Source organism: Rattus rattus, chromosome 3, assembly GCF_011064425.1.
Source record: "Rattus rattus isolate New Zealand chromosome 3, Rrattus_CSIRO_v1, whole genome shotgun sequence".
Taxonomy (NCBI): Eukaryota; Metazoa; Chordata; class Mammalia; order Rodentia; family Muridae; genus Rattus; species Rattus rattus.
Genome location: NC_046156.1, coordinates 152,555,337 through 152,577,365, shown reverse-complemented (window position 1 = coordinate 152,577,365; position 22,029 = coordinate 152,555,337). Strand labels below are relative to the sequence as shown.

Below are 22,029 nucleotides of genomic sequence, written 5' to 3'. Positions count from 1 at the left end.
CAGGCAGTGTGCTCGTGGGCACATGCTTTCACAGAGGAACGCTGCGTACTAGCTTGCTCATCATGACTTGTTCAGGTTGCTTTCTAATACGATCCAGGACCACCAGCCAAGGGATAGCCCTACCCACAATGCACTGGGCTCTCCCCCATCAACTACTAGTTCAGAAAATGCCTTACAGGTTTGCCTGCAGCCTGATCTTATGGAGGCATTTTTTTTTCTTTCTTTTTTTTATTTTATATGACCACACTGTCGCTGTCTTCAGACACAACAGAAGAGAGCATCAGATCCCATTACAGATGGTTGTGAGCCACCATGTGGTTGCTGGGAATTGAACTCAGGACCTCTGGAAGAGCAGTCAATGCTCTTAACCACTGAGCCATCTCTCCAGCCCTTCTTTCTTTTTTTTTTTTTCGGAGCTGGGGACCGAACCCAGGGCCTTGTGCTTGCTAGGCAAGCGCTCTACCACTGAGCTAAATCCCCAACCCCCATTTTTTTTAAGTTGAAGTTTCCTCTTCTCAGATGATGTAAGCTTGTGTTGATATAAAAATATTCAGCACATAGACTAATTTTTTAATTATATAATTTTTTTGTGGACTTCATATGTTTATATAATGAACCATGATGGTATTCTCTTCCCATTTCCCTCATAACTTTTGTATTTCTTCAACATATACCCTCAAAACATCCTGTCTTCTTTCTTTTCAGATTTGTTTTTAATCACTCTTAATTGTGCATGCGTGTGTGTGTGTGTGTGTGTGTGTGTGTGTGTGTGTGTGCCATGAGCAGAATTATCTGAGTGTTAGGAACTGAGCTTAGTTCCTCTACAGACCAGTGTGTCCTGTTAACTGCTGTGCCATCCCTTTAGCCCTTCCTTTTCCTATTATAATTTATCAAATTCAGTTACTGCTGTTAATATACACATGGGTATGGATCCACTCACTGGATCCTGGGAAACTTACCATTTTCTAAGAAGAATGCGTCTCCCTCCTCTAACAGTTATCTGCTGTCGATAGCTCTTTAGTGATGAATAGGCCTGGAGAGCATTGCCCCCCTTTTTAATGTTTAATGAAGAAAACAAAAATATATCTAAAAGTGAAGCTTCTGGATAAAACATTTGTTCTTCCTTGTCTTGTATCACTCCTCAGACTTGACCTTGGACTCCTGCCTGGCCTTGTGTTTCAACACTGGGTCTCTGAACACATCCTTGTTGACAACAGTTTTGTCCAAGGTGATATCCACAGAGTACCTGTGAACATGAGGTGGTTGTGGTCATAAACTTTCACAAAGGACTTGGTCTTGGTTCTATTGGCAATTTTCTTCTTGCCCATGGCAGCTGTCACTTTTCGGAGATAATGGTCAATTCCAGCCACCAGGTCATGGCTGTGAGGGTGGTCTGAGGTGCCATCATCGATGCATTTCATGATGATGGCCTTGTGTCTGGAGTAGCATCCAACCAGGACCAGCACCACTTTCCAGGGTTTCCTGAACTCTCCCATTTTGACAGCAAGCACCTGGCTTTCAGCAGAAAAAAAAACACACCTTCCCCTTCTATGCTAGACATTTGATTAGCTAGATCTTGTGTAGGTCTTGTGCTGGTAACCAGGTAACCACAGACACTGTGAGTTCATAAATGCGATAGCCATTTAGAAAGATTGGTTTTGAAGTAGTTTATGGGCAACTCTTTTAGTCATTAGATGTGACCAGAGGAGCAGAAAATTGGATTCTCATTGATCAAAATTCGAAATCTACTTTAAGACTATTCTTACAATTTTTAAAATAATTCATATTTATATTTTTGTGTGTAGGTATGTACACAAGGCAGGCACATGTGGGGGTCAGAAGAGAATTTTTGATCCCTTGGAACTTGAGTTACCAAAAATAGTCCTCTGCAAGAGCAGTGTGTGCTCTTAAGCCCAGAGACTTCTAGCACCAAGCCTACTCCTGATAATGTAACTACACCATGATAGACATGCTGCTTCAGTCTGTCTGGTCCCCAAAGCTCATGCACTGGAAACTTGGTCTCCAGTGGGGGAGTTGCTAAGATGGTGCAGTCATTGAGAGGTGGGATCTACAGAAACATAAACATGAGGGACTGAGTGCAATCCCCAGTGCTCCTGTGAAAATTGGGCATGAATCTTAACCTTAGTGCTAAGCAGGCAGAGCTGAGCGATCCTTTCACCAGATAGCCTAGCCCAACTCAGTAGGAAATTCTGTCTCAAACAAACAAACAAACAAACAAACATCAGAAGAACAATTGAGCAACCCAGCAAACCCAGCCTCTGTCCTCTACACACATGTGCAAGCATGCATGTACCTACATCCTTACACATGCCTGCCCTTATACAAATACAAAAACAATTTAAAGAAATACATGATGGGTTTTGAAAAGGCTCAGCCTTCTCACTGGGAATACCACCATGCTAATCTTTACTGAAAACCGTAAGCAAGTTAAAACCAGCTCAGCCCAAAATGCCCACGGTTATCAGGGCATGAACACATGGGAGGGACCAGTGTGTGAAGAAGCCTCAAACTGGTCTCTGTCGGAGACAGTGGGTCATGTCTGTGAAGCTTCATGCCTGTAAGCTCCTGTCTGTGGTCCTCTCTGGCCTCCATGGATCACGGATCTCTGCTGCCCCTGTGTGATGGACAGCTGCTGCTGAAGGCGAATTGTGGCAGAGAACCCAAGCAGCTGTTCTCACTGACCCTAAGCAAAGCAAAGCAGCCAGCCAGCCATGTGACAGAAGAACACTGATGGGCAAATGCAGTAATGGCAGCAGACAGACAATTAGGTGAGCAGCCACGTTTGAATGCTGCCCTGCAGCAGGAAGAGGTGGACAGGAGGCTCTCAGACCGAGGCCTGCCATCGTCAGCCAAGTGTTTCCTTGCCCATTTAAAGCATCTGCATAGGAAATCCTGTCCACCTGCGGTATGACTCCTTGACAATTAGTTAGATCACTTTGCTTTTCCTGTGATGTCAGGGTTGGTCATATGTAGTTGCTGTGCCAGTGGTTAGCCATCCTTTTTTGCATTAGAGATGTGTGACCAGTCATGTGTAACAGGGTTTGAATGTTTTTTTATGTGTCCTTCATGTTGTGACTATTTCACTAAGGTCTCATTGTAAGTCTTCTGTAGTCCATTTTTTTTTTTTTGGTTTATTACAGAAGGATGCTGGGACTTGTCACAAAATGTCAATGTCACTGATGCTTTGAAGGGCAATATTTATTTTGGGAGAAAGTCATCCTTGGGTGTGCAGGAGATCTTGGGTATGTAACTAGATGTAATAGGAGCTGAGAATGACAAAAGAAGAATGGCTTCCTGAAGCTTTTTGGGGTTGGGCAGTGGTGGCTGAATTGTAGGAAGCTAGCGGAGGAATGTGGGCACAGGATAGGAAGGGCAGTTTGGGCTTAGTGCATGAATGGTGAGAGACACAGGGGAGGATCCTCTAGGGCAGAGGTGAGCAGGAGGCAGCTTGAGAGTGGGGACATGAATCTCACCTGGACATTGTCTTCTCCCTTTGAACTTCTGAGGAGATACCTCTCTTCCCAGGCCTTTGTCATTTTTGTGAGATTTTGGCAATGGGCTATATTGTGTGCCGAACATCCCAGATGAAACACACGAGGGCTAGAGAAGCGCTTGAGCCTCTCGGTCTCCAGGATCTGCTCTTGCTCTTGTTTTGCACGGGACTAATGTGGTCCTCAAGAGGTTCAGAAGGAGAAGCGTAGGGCTGACCCGAGTTCATCTCATTTTGTGGAGCATGACTGCATGCAGCAAGGCAGATCACAGAGTCACTCAGGAAGAACTCTCTTCATATTCGTGTCTCTGCTCCTCATGGGTTGTTTCCTGAAGATGGTCTACAGGATTCGCTTTGTGTTCTTCAACTCCCTGGGAAAACACCTGTTTGTGCCCATCTCAGTGATCAGCATCCTGGGCAAATAAAATTCTCCACGACACAATTCCTTCATGACTCTGAATGCTATGCAATCTGTATTTGGTTATATTTACCATCGATAATACAGGTGCCAGAGTATTGATTTTCCTTTTTGCTCAGAGAATTGATTTCAGAGCCTTTGTGTATACACAAAGCCTTTAGCCCAGGCTTGCACAGACTAAGATAGTTAAAAGTGAAAAACTACCCAGTCAATTCATTTATCTTGAAAATATGTTCCACCTGCTTAAAGAGAAAATTTAGAGCATAACGAAGACACCGGGTATTTAACTCCTTTCCTAACGTGTGTTGGCGTCTGCCTCATGATCACCCTTGTTCATTAACTTCATGATGGTTTTTAGAATCTAATTTTATCCTAGCTGGAATCCTGCATTTCTCGTGTAAAGCTAAGCATGCACACACAAGGCCCACTCGGTAAGAAGGGGTGCTACACGTCCCCTGGAGGACATTCATCATGCTCTCTCTGGGTTGGTGACATCCTATTGCTGGCCGTTGAATTGCAGAAATGCTTTTAGGGCGCTAATGGATAACAGAAATAGATTTCCACTTCTCAAAAAAAGGAGCTTTGGTGTTTCTGGGGCTAATTAAAGTACCTGGAAGAGTAAGTGGGTCAATGGCTAGCCATCTCCATAGTCTACTGGTTCGGAATGGAGGAAACTATTAAGCTTCGAGGTGGGGCTTTTAATTATGTCTTGGTAACTACACAGGTGTACAACCAGTGACCTAATGGATTAAATCTTATTATAAAGATTTTTAAAAAGGTTAATAATGTATTCTCACTTTCTTGACCTCCTATTAGTCTTTGGAAAGGATGATATTGCAGAGAGTGGATGCAGTTCCTTCTCAGGTCTTCATGCCAAATGTTGCATCTGTCTTGCTCCATTATAGGAAATATTCTGGAAAGGAATGTTTTCTTGTGATGGGCTTTCCTTCTTTGAGTATATATGTGTATGTGCATGTGTATGTGTATATGTGTATGTGTATATATGTATATATGTGTATGTGTGTATGTGTATATGTGTATATGTGTATGTGTATGTGTATGTGTGTATATGTATATATGTGTATGTGCATGTGTATGTGTGTATGTGTATGTGTATATATGTGTGTATGTGTATGTGTATATATATGTATATATGTGTATGTGTGTATGTGTATATGTGTATGTGTGTATATGTATATATGTGTATGTGTGTATGTGTATGTGTGTATATGTATATATGTGTGTGTGTATGTGTATATGTGTATTTGTGTATATTTATATGTGTGTATGTATATATATGTTATGAATGTGTATATGTATGTGTACATATGTATGTGTGTGCATGTGTGTGTGAGGGCTGTAAATGTATTTGTGTGTTGATATTCATGTGAGTGTGTGTGTGTGTGTGTGTGTGTGTGTGTGTGTGTGTGGAAAGCCGACCTTGAACTCCATGTTCCTATTGGTGAATACTTATCTGCATTAACCCTCTTGTATTTAAGTTGTGCTTTATGGGTGACAAGCTGATCTTAAGTATCTTGTAGCAAGCAATAGGAAACTCTTGGGCCAAGAGAGAAGAGATACATCATCTATATTCCATATTTTCTTTGGAAGAATTCATGGTGGACCTAAAGAGTATGTATAGGTTGTATTGAATTTTATAATAAGCACTTTCTATTGAATTCTAGACCCTTGTGATGGTAGTATCCTGTGTGGGCAAGGATTACTTCAGACATAGAAAAGAAGTAGGCCAGGTACACTAGGGCCAGGGTGGCACCATGGTGTCACAGCAGAGGTAGTATTGATGCTGAAGAGAGGAAAGAGAGAGATTCATAACTGTTGAGAGATGGGATCCCCTCCTACACACACACACACACACACACACACACACACACACACACTGGGCTGTCTAGGCTAGCCCCAATGAGAGAAGATACACCTAGTTTTGCAGCAACTTGATATGCCAAGGTTGGTTGATATCCATGGGAGTCCTCTCCTTTTCTGAAGAGAAAGAGAGGAGTAGTAGATGGGGGAGCAGAGGTGGGGGAAGAAGAGAGAGGAAACTGCAGTTGGGATGTAAAGTATAAATAAATAAAAAATAAAAATAAAAAATTTAAAAATGAAATGATCCTTTATATATGAATGCAAGAAGGATGTAGCTCACTGATAGTGTGATTGTCTAACATATGTGAGACCCTGGGGGAATGCCCAGTGTGGTAGTTTAAATAATATGATGGGATCATATATTCGAATGCCAAGTCACCAGCAGTGAAACTCTTTGAAAGGATTAGAAGGATTAGGAGGTGTGGCCTTGTTGGATGAAGTGTGTCATGGAGAGCCCATGCCTGACTCAGTCTCTCTGCCTGCAGACCAGGATGTAGCTCTCAGCTACTTCTCTAGCATCATGCCTGCCATGTCTGCTACTATGAGCCTTGCCATGATAAATAATGGACTAATCCTCTGAAACTGTAGGCAAGCCCTCAACTAAATGCTTTCTCTTAATAAGAGTTGCTGTGGACATGTTATCTCTTTATAGCAATAGAATAGTGACAAAGACACTCAGCAAGACACACAAACACACACACACACACACACACACACACACACGGCAAACCAAACCCTCAACAAAAATCAAACAATAACAAGGGACTCCATGTTGAGACTGGGCCATGTGCACCCCAGCTTTCTCGATAAGCCTATAGCTATCCCCTTGAGCATAGAATGGAGGACAGTGTGAAGGCTTTGCCTTCAGACTGACCCTTCATGTCGGCTGCATGATCTACAGACAGACGTTTTTTCAAGTTGTGGGTTTTCCTCTCTGTTAGGTGGGGTCTAGCTGCAATGCAAGGTAGCTGTGGGGTTCCAAGAAGCTGAAGCAGGCATTTTCCCTGGCACATCATACTTGTTGAGCCAGAGTTACTGCCCCTCCCCCCTATTCTGAGGCCCACCAGGCCTGAGGAGACTTTGTTCATCCCCTGAGCTAATGGGACAAGTGTTCTCAAGATCAGTGTTCTACGGCACAATGTTTCTTAGGAGTCAGAGTGCTGCAGGCCGCATGTTTGTATCTTCTACAAATTAATTGGATTAAAACCCTAGCCCCCAGGGGTTGGGGATTTAGCTTAGTGGTAGAGTGCTTGCCTAGCAAGCGCAAGGCCCTGAGTTCGATCCCCAGCTCCGAAAAAAACAAAACAAAACAAAACAAAACAAAAAACCCTAGCCCCCAGAGTAATAGTATTAGCGGGTGGGGTCTTTGACTAGAGATAAGTCATGAGGGCTGGTCCTCATGGATGGGATCCTGTCCTTTTAACAGAGAGCTCTCATAGCATTGCTTATGAGCAAGGAAACGGTGTGGCTTTTTGGCCTCTAGAGCTATGAGACGTGTGACTTTTGTTTATAAGATACTAGTCTATGGTGATAATTTATAGCGTCTTACGGGACTAAGACAAGGGTTAGAGAGGTGACAGGCACCGGAAATAGTCAGGGGAGCAATGGACATCTTACATCCGTCATGCTGGAAAGCCTGGGTGACGTCATAGGCAAGCGTCAGGATGAGCCTTCCTTGCGCCACTGAACAGAGAATGAGAAGCTGTGTTTCTTAAGATGGTTCTAGATGTTGCCATTTTACCTTCATCTATGACTCCCAAAGTCGCTGCTGATGAGCCACCCTGTCCACGTGCTAATATTGAGTGACATCAAGTGAAATATCCAAAATAAACACCTAAGCAGTCTTAGCCACACAATAGCTTGGAGAGCAGCTCCCTCTTGTGGAGAAATCTGAAATATTCTAATCCCATATCTCAGACTTAAATAACTTTGATTTAAAATTTGATATTATAACTCGTTTTTTGAAAAACACCTTATTTTTAAGTTCTGTATGATTGGATATAGTGTTATGTGTTTATACAGGATAGTATAATTTATGTGAAATTTATGAACATTATTTTTCAAGTATAGGAAATTATTGAAATCTCGTCAAAACCTCAAAGAAAAATGCCCACGTGCCAAATTTCTTGGACAAAGAATCTTTTTGCTTTCCACAGCATTCCTGTGACTCAGTGTGGACTGAAGACAGCCTAACATTAGATTGAGCTTGGGGAGTCTTGTGGAAGAGTTGGGGGAAGGACTAAGGGCCCTGAAGGGGATAGGAATTCCACAAGAAGATCAACAGAGTCAATGAACATGGACCCCTGGGGATGCCAGAGACTGCACCACCAACCAAAGAGCACAGAAGGGTTGGACCTAGGCCCTCTGCACATATGTAGTTGATATGCAGTTTGGTCTCCATGAGTGTCCCCAAACAATTGGAGCAGGGGCTTACCCTGACTCTGTTGTAGATTCTGTTCCCCTAACTGGGCTGTCTTGTCTGACCTCAGTGGGAGAGGAGAGGATGCACCTTGTCCTGCAGTGACTTGGGGTGCCAGGGTGGATTGGTACCCAGTGGAATTTTCCCCTTCTCAGAGGTGAAGAGGATGGGAGAATGGGGGGAAGGGCCACATGAGAGGGGGGCTGGGAGGAGAGGGAGCTGCAATAGGGATGTAAAGTGAATAAATAATAGTGGGAAAAATAAAATTGAGAACAAGGAGTGCTCATGGTCATCTGGAACTGAATAAGGATTCCTATTATGCCAGAGACTAAGTAGACCAAGGATAGGGCAATGCAGCGGGCGCGGGCTCATGAGAAGGCTTTGTTTTATTAATGGAACAAGAAACTAGACAATTTGCTTCTATCAATTCGAAGATTGATGGGAATGGTTTTTGATTTTTAATTTGATTTTCCGTAATTCCCAAACCTGAAAGCCCCACAAATCTCTGCTATGTTGCCAACATTTCAAAGTTTTAAAGGCTTTATGGTCTCTCCTCCTCCTCCTTTTTTCTTCCTCCTCTTTCTTCCTTCTTTTTCCTTCCTGTTCCCCTTCCCCTCCCTTCTTCCCCTTCCCCTCCCCCTCCACTACCACCCTCCTTTTCCTCTTTCTCCTCCTCCTTTTCCTCCTCCTCCTTCTTTCTTCCTCTTCTTTCTTCTTCCTTCCTTTCCCCCACTCCCCTCCCCTCCTCCTCTCCCTCCTCCTCCGCCATTACCCTTCTCCTCCCCCTCCCCCTTCTCCTCCTCCTTCTTTCTTCTCTCCTCCCTTCCTTTCTTTCCCTCCCTCTCCCTCTTCCTCTCCCTCTCACCCTCTTCCCCTCTTCCCCCTCCCCTCACATTACCCTTCTTCGTTTCCCTCCATTTCCCTCCTCCTCCTCCTCTTCCCCTCCTCCTCCTTCCTCCTCCTCCTCCTCCTCCTCCTCCTCCTCCTCCTCCTCCTCCTCCTCCTTCTTCTTTTTTTCTTTGAGGCTGGCTGGCCAACAAACTCCAAGGTTCCACTTGTCTTTGTGCTCTCAGCTCTGGGATTGCAGATCTGTGCCCCGTGCCTGACATTTAGGTGGGCACTGGGATCCAAACTCAGGTCCTCATGCTTGTGTGGCAGTCACTTCCTCTCAGCCCTGAGAAGCTTACTATCAGAACATGATTAGTCATTACCACTTGGAGTAATAGAAACAAAATGATAGGTATGTATTTTTTTTTCTTTTTAACCTTCATTGGATAGTGGTTTCGTGAGTGTGAGTTCATGCATTAAATAGGTGAAGTTTTAAAATATGAATTGTACTTCAATGAAAGAAAATAGTAGAGAAAAACCTAAAATAAAAAATTCTCATCATCTACACCTACTGGCACCTGATTTGAGCCTGTAGTAAAGAATTAACACATAGGTAAAAGGCTACCAATGAATGAAAGCATCTGAATCTACCCAGGAGAGCATGTAGGGTCTTGGGTTGTATTAAAGGGAACCTACATTTGGGCACTAAGAGTGAGAGCCTGTTTCTGAATTGTGGATGCTGTTAGCCACTCAGATTGACAAGGGCAGCCATTCAGATCTATGCCACCCGCCATTTCCTGGCCCTGGCTCTTCCTTTGTGTTTCCTCTTAGAGCCTCCTCTAGGTTAACAGATCTCAAATGTGTTCTGTTTGCAACCTCCAGCTCTTTAAGGATATGGTGGTTTACCAGAAATACTTAACCAAGAGAGGTCCTGGTGAGAGTGCAGAATTGATAGTGTAGCAGAAGCCAGAGGCTTCCAACAAGACCAATGATTCATTGTGATGAAAATTTGTCAGTAAAGCTGTGACACACTGTGACACTCTGCCATTTCCATGGTGAAATGCGTGTTTTTATTGTTTATTTTAGTTAGTTTGTTTATTTATTTATTGTTTTCTCTCTTTGGAAGGGATGTTGCTAGGGCAGAGGGTATGGAGGGTGGGATCAGGGGCATGATGTGAAATTCACAAAGAATCAATACAAAAATTTTTTAAAAGAGGAAATATTTAACCAAAATGCCAGCTATTTGATGAAGTTGTGCTCAAAGTACACATCCAGGGTCTGGGATGAAATTTAGTTTCTCTGGTATGACGTAGAAGCATCAAGGGAGGAAGAGAAGGACAGATTGCACCAGAGATGAGCAGGTGCCCCGTGGTGTTCCTCCACAGGGACAGCCTGTTACCTTTATAGAGGAAAGTGCCGCAGAACAAGCATGGGTTTCCATAGTGGGAAGGACTCTGCCCATGCCCAGACAATGACCATTGTTCAAACAGGAAACTGTAATCACAGTCTAACACACATGCTGTATGGATATAAATTGTTTTCAGGTTACAAGCATCGACATCTTAGTGCCCATTCTCATGGCAGTTCTCCCTGGAGAGGAGAAACAGAAAGAGGAGACATAATGCAGCTTCATGATTAATTTCCACCTTAAAACATTATCTTAGAAGACAGGGACCCATGGGACTTCTGTGCTCTAAAATGCACTGGCATTTTCTGTGTTCCAACGATTGGTTTTATTAACCACCTATGGCACTATAAAGGAAAAAGAGTGCTTTAGTGAGTATAAAGTTTAACATTATTAAATTAAAAGATTAGCACATCCCTTTCTCATGGTCCTGTTGGTGTTGCCTGTACTTCTGTCTTACCTATTTCATTTTGATACAACCTTTAAGCATATGGTTATTCTGCACTCGTAGTAGATTATACCTTGGGTAAGTTAGGGTTTCTAGTGATGTAATAAACACTTTGATTCAAACAACTTGGGGAGGAAAGGGTTTATTATAACACTCAGGTCAGACTTCATCACTGAGAGAAGTCAGGGCTGGAACCTGGAGGCAGGAATTGAAGCAGAGGTCATGGAGGAACCCAACTTGTTCCTCATGGCAGGCTCAGCCTGCTTTCTTATATACCTCAGGGCCTCCTGCCCAAGGATGGTGCCGCACACAGTGGCTGAGGTCTGCCACACTTACCACTAATATGAAAATATACCACAGGCTTCTCTGGAGGTCAATCTTATGGAGACATTTTTCCTCAAAGATGGTTTCCTCTTCTTAGCTATGTCTAACTTAGGTCGAGTTGACAATCAATTAGCCAGGAACATAATTTATAAAAATAAAAGGCTGTCTTTTTCCAAAATCCCGTAGGGTCAGGGAAAGCATGACTCCTTTGTCTACTCCTTACAAGGGTTGCAGATGAAAGACTGGTGAACAAGAGAAAGAAGAGTTGAGTTTGTTTAGGAAGAGAAGTTTGATTTGATGCAAGAGCCTTCAGAAATGAAGACCCAAAGATTCAAGGATATTTCTGTTTTGGGGAGGTTAAGGAGACAATTTAGTCAGTCACATGCTTGCTTTGCAAACAGGAGGACCTGAGTTTGACCCTTAGAATCCATGTAAAATGGCCGGCCATAGTAGCTGACATCTGTGAGGTCCCTGCTAGAGAATTGGAGGCATGAAGACCCTTGGGGCTCTTTGGTCAGCCAGCCCCTCCCAATCATCAAGGCCCTGACACAAAAGAGGTAGATGGTGTCCCATAGGCAGGCTCCTGAGGATGTCCTCTGGTCTTCATGTGTACATGCCTACACATACATGCTCACCTGTACACATACAACTTCCTGTCTTTATGCTTAGGTTTGATTGTAAAAAAAGGGGGTGGGTGGGATGGGAAACCATTGGGTGGAAATATGAACAAAACAGATATGAGCTAATGCAATAGCCTGAGGGGCGCTGGTCCTGTCTGTGGAACGGCCCCTTCTCCCGGGTACTGGCAAGGCCTCCTTGGAATGAGGATCTTATGACTTATTAGATGAGAGCAGGTCAGAGACTTCTTCATGGTTAGAGACTAGGCAGGGAGACAGGGAAAGGTTAGAGCAATAATTCTAGGTTTTATAGCTGGCTTTGGGGGAAAAGTGGTTTCACTTTTTATGACTTGCTCTTGTCTGGGGAGGAGGGATTCTGCTTTGAATAGATTGCCCCAGAGAGATGGAGGGGCAAGAGAGCAGTGGGCAGAGCAGGACAGAGAGACCTTGACTTTGAGATTGCTTCCAGGCCTTCCAGTTCAATGTTCTCAGCGTGCCTAGTGCCCTGCTTTGGGGCATACATTTTCTGCGCCCCAACCTCTCAAAATCCTTTGTTTTTCCTCTGCTTTGTAGGATACCGGTGTGGAAGTAGCTATTTATTTTTTGAATGCGTGCTGTATTTTTATCTTTAAAAAAATCAAATCAGTAGAAAGAAAATTATCAGGAGAAAAACTGAAAGAGGCACGAACAGGCAATTTCGCAAAAGTACAAAGGAAACAAACTGTAAAACACAAATGCCCAATAAATATCTTTTAAAATGCTAGCTTCGCTGTTGTCAAGAGCTTACGGATTAAATTTGCGAGGGGATAATGGTGACGCACTGTCTCTCATCTACCATTTGGCAAAGATGAAATAAAATCGCATTAAAATGATTCTCGTGGGAGCCAGTGCATAATTTTTAATAAATGATTTTCCTCTAGTAACTTACTGAAATAAACAAGCAGAGATCTACGCAAAGATTTGCATACCACGATATTTATTATAGTGTTATTTACAATGGTGAGAAATGAGAACCAATCTGAAAGTAAAATAAATAGCATTGGCTAAATAAATTAAGGCCAGCACAATCTATAGTCACTAATTCACAATCTGCTAAAGATTTAGCCAGAAAACGTTTCCATACTTCTTAAGGTAAAGTGTGTGTTTATAAACACAAGGCCTTGTGCCTGCTAAGCATGTGTTTTGATCCACACCTCTGGGTCTGCCTTTCCCTCTCTTCTAAGGAAGGCAGAGACAATGCATTTCGCACAGATTGGAAGAATATGGTGAAAATTATAGATTTATTTTTAAAACAATCAAAACAAAGGACCTAGGGTCGGGAGAGATGGCTCAGCAGTGACCAGCACTGATGTTCTTCCAGAGGACCCAGGTTCCATTCCCAGCATTCACCTGGCAGCTCACAATTGTCTGTAACTCCAGTTCCAGGGGATATAACACCCTCACACAAATAGTATATGCAGACAAGACGCCAATGGACAAAAAATAAAATTTAAATTGTTTTTTTTTTTTTTTTTTAAATCCTGTTTTTCAAAAGTGGCGTTAAAATTCCCGAAACAAAGAGAACACTGTATTTTACATACAAGAAAACAACCAGTTCAAAGTTAAGCAATGGGATTATATTTAACGTATTGATTTTTCTTTCAAAATCATTCTTAAAAATTTTACGTGTATGGATGTTTTGCCTACATACATGTCTGCACCGTGTGGGTGCAGTGCCCACAGAGGCCAGAAGAGGGTGCCAGATTCCTCGGGATTGGAGTTTGAGCCTCTTTGGCGTGTGAGCCTCTAGGCGGGTGTTGGGAATTGAACCGGCACATGCTCTGGATGAGCAGCCAGTGCTTTTAATTGCCGAATCTTTTCTTGAGTCCTGTTTCTTAGGGACTGATTTTGTCTCTTTAAAGCACCACCCTTTTACGCGTAGAAATGTATTTTATTTATAATTATTGTTTGTCTTAGCGTTTGAAAGCGGGCAAAAGTTCTAAACTGGGGCTTTTTGAAAAGGAGATCGTTGGGACATAGACAAAGATTTGTTCTCAGACAGGGTCTTCCTGCTGGTCTCAAGCTTGGGACCCTCCTGCCTCGCATTCTAAACAACTGAGATTTACAGGCAAGCCTTAACGTGCCAGGCCTAAAGGATGTGTTTCCAGACTTAGAACTGTCAAATAGGAGACTTGGGCTCTCTTGCATTAAAGGCTTCAGCCTCGCTCCCTCCTGCTGCGCCATCTCTTTTGTAAATGTGAGAAAGTCGATATAAATCAAGGTTTATCTCCCCAAGGCTGCCAGGTCTGTTTCCTCCGCGGTGACCACTGTTTACCGTGTGGCTCTCTCCGCCGCTGGAGGGCAGCTGAGCTCCACGAGCAGCTGGCTGTGCTGGCCTGGCGTCCCTTCCCCAGCCCAGACTGTGCTGCTGTTAATGTATTTTGCTTGAAAGGAAGGAAGAAAAGAAGACAACGCGTAGAATCTCCGGATTAATCTCACTTTATTAACCTCCGAACATAAGACTTTATAGGGCGTGAGATTGAAAAGCTGTAAGTCTTGTAACTAGAATTCTAAAGATTTCTTCTTAAAAGGAGAAAGCCCGACAAAGCTGTCTGCTGATGGTGGGTACAGTGCTCTTTTCATGTGGGCTTATAGATCCCATCACTAATAGCAGAACTTCCCCAACATGACACTCACGCACCACAAACGGCATTCGACGACTCTCTGAAAGTCTGAAATTCCGGGCTGGAAGGTAAAAGCAAGGGCAAGTTGAGGCTCGTTACATTGAAATTCACTTTTACGCTCAATTCAATTAATAAAATGCTGCCTTTCGTTCCTAACGAATTTGTCAAGAAGAAAGAGTAACTACGTGTACGTCTTTCAAGGTAAAAGAATATGGGAGTCAACTCTTGATGGCGATCTCGGGCTAATGCAAGAGCAGGAAGGGAGAATCGGGAGCTTCCACACTGCTTGATAAGGGCCACAGTAGGAAAGACAGGCTTAGGCGAGAGGCTGGACTGGGCCTTTCCTTTCCTCAGTACTTTCTTCCTTTATGTGTCCCACATCTCTGACACTCGTTATTTTATCCCAACAAATCAGAAAGGAAAACAAGAAGAATGAGAACCGCCATGATCTGAGAGAGAACAGGGATTGTACCGTTACAGGGATTGAAAGACAGAGATTGTTATTTACCGGAAAGAAACATCATTTTTTTTTATTAACTTGAGTATTTCTTATTTACATTTCGAGTGTTATTCCCTTTCCTGGTTTCCGGGCAAACATCCCCCTAATCCCTCCCCCTCCCCTTCTTTATGGGTGTTCCCCTCCCCATCCTCCCCCCATTGCCGCCCTCCCCCCAACAATCACGTTCACTAGGGGTTCAGTCTTAGCAGGACCAAGGGCTTCCCCTTCCACTGGTGATCTTACTAGAATATTCATTGCTACCTATGAGGTCAGAGTCCAGGGTCAGTTTATTATATGCAGTGCAGGCAGTTTAAAAATATCATTCAGTGTATGTTCCATGAGCTCTTGAAATGTGCCAGGTGCTGTGTTAATGACAATACTTTTTAAGTCACTGTTAAAAAAAACCCCATTCATTATGCTATGTTTCTAAAATATCATTATGGGGCTGGGGACTCGCCTGAGTTGGTAGAGTGCTTGCCTACTGTGCACGAAGTCCGGGGTTTGATTCCCAGCACTGCATGCTTCAGGCATGTTGGTGCATGTCAGTAACCGCAAGCACTCAGGGCACGGAGGCAGGAGGATCAAAAGTTCAAGATCACCTTCAGTTATGTCTTGAGTTTCAGGACAGTTTAAGTTCCAGGACTTCATGTCCCAAAAAAAAAAAAAAATCCCTATTATTCGCCATGAAAACTATTACACTCCAGATCAGACTCAAGGAACAGCCAACGTGACTTCAGATGGAAACTGTGGGATTCTGGGATATCTCATGAAAGAAAAGATGTAAAAAGGTTTTTTTTTAAAGGAATTATTTATTTATTATATGTAAGTACACTGACCTGTCTTCAGACACACCAGAAGAGGGCATCGGATCTCATTACAGATGGTTGTGAGCCACCATGTGGTTGCTGGGAATTGAACTCATGATCTCTGGAAGAGCAGTTGGGTCCTCTTAACCGCTGAGCCATCTCTCCAGCCCCGAAAGGTTTTTTGATACTTGAATGAGGCATGACCACTGAGGAGAGAGTGCTGAAGGCCGGTGCTGATGGTGACCCTAGGATCTCACCTCTATCCCTATTGGCCAAAGTGGATGTCTGTAGTGTGGGCTGGGGTAGCATGCGTGGGGTAGCACGAGGCATTACCACAGTTGCTTAAGCTTTTCCTTTCCCATCCACATCGAGTGGAGCTTCTGTTTCATTTTCCAAAGTGGCAGATTCAAATGTTAGCCCACACTTAGGGAAGAGGAAGGAAATGGAAAATCAGACAGAAACCATTTTCCTCCCAGGCCTTTCTAGTTCAGGTTTAGAACTCCGGCTCGGTACACATTTTCTTCTAAACTGAAAGCAACATTTCACAGATGGCAACTCATCTTTGATTTCCCCCCTTACGTTCTCAGATTTTGCTATTGCTCCCGCTCATTTGCATGATTTAGCTTGGTTTCAAAACTGAATTTTATGAGATGTTATTATCTTCGAGACAGTAAGTCTTCGAGCATTTTAAGGATAGGTTTTGCATATTTTGCTTCATGAGGTTCATGTACGATCTTTGATTTCTGTGTGTGTTGGAAGGAGGGTGGGTCCTGAATCCAGGGAACGTCTTCTTTTCTCTGTCAAAAGGCAGCAAGTTGCCCTACATTTGAATATGATCCTTAACGTGTTATAAAAGCTCAAGTACATTCATGTTGGTGGCCTTTGATGAGATTAATGAGCTCCAGTAAATACTTTTCCTTTTTTCCATTGGATATTTTCTTTATTTACATTTCAAATAGTAAATACCTTTCTTAAAATACATTACCATTCTATCATACTTGTGGTCTTTAATGAGAAATGTCCACCACAAGCCTGTGCATTTGAACACTTGTTCCACAGCTGGTGATGCTGTTTGGGGAGGCTGAGGCAGGGTAGCCTCGATGGAGGAAGGACATCGATAGGGGCAGGCTTCAGTTTGCTTGCTCTGCTCTGTGCTCATGGCTGAGATCCAATCTCTGCCCTTCCTGGCACAGTTACCATGAAGATGCTTACTACCATACTACCCTACCACACCAGATCCTTACCCTCTGGAACCATGAGCTTCAATAGATTTCTCTTCCATAAGATGGTTCGCTCACGTCATTTTAGCACAGCAATAGAAAAGTACTAATGCTTGAAACCTGGATTCAACATGGAGTCATCTTAGAATATGTAAGAGCCACACTTATCTTAAAGGAATTGTACCACAAAGTTGGAGAGAGCTTCAGAGTCATATTCCCTGTGTCCCCAGCATTTTTCTTTTTATCTTTGTTTTTATAACTATTTTTTTATAAATTAAAACTTAATTTAACTAATGAAATTTGTTCTTCAACTTTTTTTTCCTCACGTATACACAATGCATCCTGGCTTCTCTTACCTTACACTTCCTTACCACACAAGTTCATAGCTTTCCTGAGTCCCTTTCATGTTCCTGTATGCTCATTTTGTCTTGTGAACCACTGAGATTAGCCAGGGACATCCATGGGATTATGGGTTTGGAAATATCTCTTGGAGCTTGATGGGATCAGCAGTGGGTACACAGCTAGAGACACTAATCCCATGTCACTTAGAATATATTAGGAGCCAGTAGTTCAGATGTGAGGGATAGGGCCCTGTGAGCCTCTCTGCCTTCACTGTCTGATGGTTGACAATGTTAGTCTTGTGTGGGTCAAATGCAGCTAACTCTAGTTGAGAGTTAACGATTGCAACAGTCATACCAACGCTGTTGTAGAAAACGCTGCCCTTCTATGCTTTTGACGTTATACCATTTTAAGATGAAAACAATTCAAATACATTGTTCCGAACAATTTTACATGAATTACTTTATCAGCGTGTAGGGACTACATTTGAAAGAATCCTTGAGTTTTCTGGCCTCTTTGTTTTCAGACATAGCCACATTCAAGTCCCAGCTTGGAACCCATTTCATTCAAGGAAGATACAGCTAACCGTGCCATTTCCTTTGGATGTTTGAGTGTACTCAGGGTCTACGTTTGAGTATTAGCTTCAGTATTTTTGGTGGAAGACCTACAAATGGAGAAGAGTCAGGATGAAGACGAGGACACAGGAGTTAGACATTGTTTTATAAGGAGGAGGCCAAACATTCCCACAGCACTCTTCTGCCTCTGTTTTGTCAGGAAGCCATGATGCTGATTTTGTTGACCCAGCATCACACACAGCCATTCTCAAAGCCCCGAAGGCACATTTGGTTTGCATGGAGTTTCAATAATTCAGTTTTTCTAGCAGTCATGTGAGTTTATCCTTTGTGCATGGGGTGAACGGGATTTATGTTTGATTTCCGATCTAACACTGCAGCATTGTTGCTGATGAGAGGAAGGACACTGTGAGTTTTGTCTTGTGACATCTTCAGGTAGTCACGATATTTATTATAAATTATGTTATGGGGCTGAAGAAAGGTAAAACACAGACAGGATTAGCCGTTAAACAGTTGTTTTTGTCTTCTTTGGCAATGTTATTTTGCTTTGTCAGTATTGGATATCATTGATATAATTGATCTAATTTGTCACTGTGGGCAGTCGGGGCTTGAGGACAGTTGGCTCCAGGGTGGGGTTGTATTAATAGGGTTGCTCTTTATTCATTCAATGAGCATCGTGAGGACCCAGGCACACAGACATGGCTATGGGCAGCTCCCTACCCTCCCAGTTTACCACAGTATTGGTGGAAATGTGGGCTCCTGTAAGCAGAGTCCCCAGGTCTCCTCTGGATCTTGGCTCTTTCCCCCAGCTCTTCAGCTTCTGAAATGATGAAATCATTCTTTGCCTGGCTTGAAAGATCTTTCTTTGATGTCCCCTGCCCCTATTTTTAAGCTTTTCAAAGACAGAAACCTTTCTTTGCAAAAACTACTGCTTGGTTTCAGATCAGTGGATTTGCTGTCTTTGATTGCAGTCTTAATAATCAAAAGTTTTCTGTTCCTCAGATCGATCCACACCGTTTTATTGCCAACCCCCTTGGTATTTATTGCAATATCTCACTTATTTTTAAAAGGTTTAGTTATGAGGAAAACCAGGGGGTTTGCGAAGTGAAACTATGGCTCTTTGGCATCTTCTATTACCCTGTTTCTGGGTAATCAATGTGCTTGTGAGGGGATGGCGCTACCGGCAGGCTCTTTGCTGCGTTCAGAAGGAATCTCGTGAGGAAGTCAGCGAACGATTCCTAACACTGGCATTTTCTTTTACACCAAATGACACTTGATTCCCCTTTTTCTCACATAGAAAAGGAGCACAATTTAGACTTTATGATTTCCTGAGAGGGCAGGAGGAAGGCAGAGACCTAAATAGGAAGTGAGAGTTACAGCTTGTTGGCGAATCTAACGTGATTTGTTTTTTCTTTCTTTGCTTGATGAAATGAATGGCTATGACAATAGGAAAAACAGCCTAAAAGGGATCCCCGAGGAAGCTTGAACCATTGATCTCGATTCCCATGGAACCCATCTGGGGTGTCGGCATGGTCATGGGTCTGTAGGAGGGGCTTAGTAAGAGCTGGTGCATGCAGCCCACTGAGTGAGTGTCTGAGTGCTCGACACTCTTCCTTCCTGTCTTCTATAGCACAGGACAAAGTCTGGTATGGGCATGTTTGAATGTGGCTAAGTGTCCCGCTGAAGGACCGTATGTCCTGGGCATGACCCGTGGTGGCACTCTTAGGAGGTGGTAGAAACTATAGTGTGGAGCCTCACAGAGGGCTTTAATGTTGTTAAGGGGGAGATCCTAAAGAGAGTTGTGGGACCTCAGATTGTTAGATCGTTCTTCATTTTCTCTTGCTTCCCTTTTTATTGGGGTGGAAAGTTTGACCTACCCTCTGTCGTTTGTCCATCCGCCATTGGCCATAAGTAGTGCATCTGCTGGATCTTGCTGGAATCTCCAAAGCCGTGAGATACATCCCTTCATACTTACAGGTTAGTTGTCACACATTTGTCGTCGTGTTGATAAACGCATGGCTTCCGTAATGAAATGTATATTTTCTCCAAACAGAACCATGATGGTTAAATGAACACCCTCCCTCCTCCAAGAAAGGGGAACACACAGTTTCTTCTTTGTTTCTTTCTATTCAGGGAAATAATTGCACTTTGATTCCTTAGAATTTTCATGAAGTGGGGACTGGAGAGACGGCTCTGTCAATAAAGTGTCCCTAGCAGAAGTGTGAAGATCTGAGTTTAGAGCTCCAGAACATGGGGATGACCACCTGCCACCTCTGTCCTGAGGGCCAGAGTCAGGTGACTCCCTGGGCCTCACTGGCCAGCTTGCATAGCTAAAATAACTAAGCTTCAGATTTACTAAGAAATCATGTCTCAAAACATACAGCGGAGAGCACTTAAGGAAGACCCCTGAAGTCGACCTCTGATTTGTACGTGCATGCACACATGCTTGTGCATCCGCATATGTACATGGATGTGTTCATACACACAAAGGGACACAGAATGCTCATTCTGGAATGTAGTAATAAATATTAATCGAAAGCATAAAGGCTCGTTAGCACCCATTGCTTTTAGAAGGTGAGAATTACCACACTAGTCAAGGTCTTCCCAGTTTTCTAATTAATACTGGTCATATATTTAAATCTTGAGTTTCTGAAATCACAAGTAATTAAGGAGTGAGGTCAGTCCCAAGATGCCAATTACCCTTCCCAATTATAATTACAACAAGATCCTTATTTGGACAGTGTTGTTATGTATGATGTAATGCTGTAATTTTTCCTCTAAAAAGGAAACATTTTGAGCAACTAAGCTATACCATATCAGCTCAACAGCCTCAACATGAGAAATTATAGGTTAGTCATTCTGTATCTAGAACATTTGGGACTGGAAGTATTCAGTATTTAAGATTTTGCATTAAAGTTTTTCTGAATAGGTGTATACATGGTAAGACATCTGTAGAATAGGATACTCCCTCGTGTGTGTGTGTGTGTGTGTGTATGTGTGTGTGAATGTGTGTATATGTGTATGTATGTGTGTGTATGTGTGTGAATGTGTGTGTGTGAATGTGTATGTGTGTGTGAATGTGTGTGTATGTGTGTGTGTGAATGTGTGTGTGAATGTGTGTGTGTGTGTGTGAATGTGTGTGTGTGTGTGAATGTGTGTGTGTGTGTGTGTGTTTATGTGTGTGTGTGTGAATGTGTGTGTGTGTGTGAATGTGTGAATGTGTGTGTTTATGTGTGTGTGTGAATGTGTGTGTGTGTGAATGTGTGTGTGTGTGTGTGTGTGTGTGTGAATGTGTGTGTGTGTGAATGTGTGTGGAATGTGTGTGTGTGTGTGTGTGTGTGTGTGTGTGTGTGTGTGTGTGTGTGTGTGTGTGTGTGTGTGTGTGTGTGTGTGTGTGTGTGTGTGTGTGTGTGTGTGTGTGTGTGTGTGTGTGTGTGTGTGTGTGTGTGTGTGTGTGTGTGTGTAGGGTGTAGAGGTCAGGGTCCATGCTAGGTGTTTCCCACAGTTGCTATCTGCTTTAATTTTTAGAACAATGTCTCTCATTGAACCTGAGGAGTTCAATGATTCAGATGCAGGTTCCCACCAACAAGCCCAAGGGAATCCTCTTGTCTGCTTCCCCAGTGCTGTGACTGTAGGCACATGCCTCTGCACCTGGAGTTTTATGTGGGTGCTGGGGATTTCACCCACATATGTTTATGTTTGTATGGAAAGTATAGGCTGACCATCTCTCAAGCCTAAGTCGGAGTTAAAACTTCATTTGTGATTCATGTTGATATTGTACACACAGAAAGTACATGCTATGCAATATTTTTACTGTACTTTCAAATTGACTGCAAGGTCTGCTGTGGGGTCTTCTACTTGTGCTATCACTGAAAAGGTTAAGGATTTTGGAGTATTTTAGAGATCAGTTTCTTGTATCTGGAGTGCCCAACCTTAGAAACATGCTAAGTAACAAAACCAAGAGCAGAATGACACACATATTGTACCAAGCTCAGTAATTGATACCTCAGGGCTTTTTAAAAAAAGTTTTGACATTTTTTTCTTTTATTGGATATTTTTATTTGCATTTCAAATGTTAT

The 22,029-nt window shown here is 43.0% G+C and overlaps 1 protein-coding gene and 1 pseudogene across 1 annotated transcript in view; one reads left to right on the top strand and one right to left on the bottom strand.

The window, feature by feature from the left end:
- Positions 1–22,029, top strand: part of Dnah5 (dynein axonemal heavy chain 5) — a 301,350-nt gene that overhangs the window by 13,642 nt on the left and 265,679 nt on the right. The gene's annotated exons all lie outside the window — the stretch shown is intronic.
- LOC116897055 lies at positions 1,087–1,496 on the bottom strand (annotated as a pseudogene).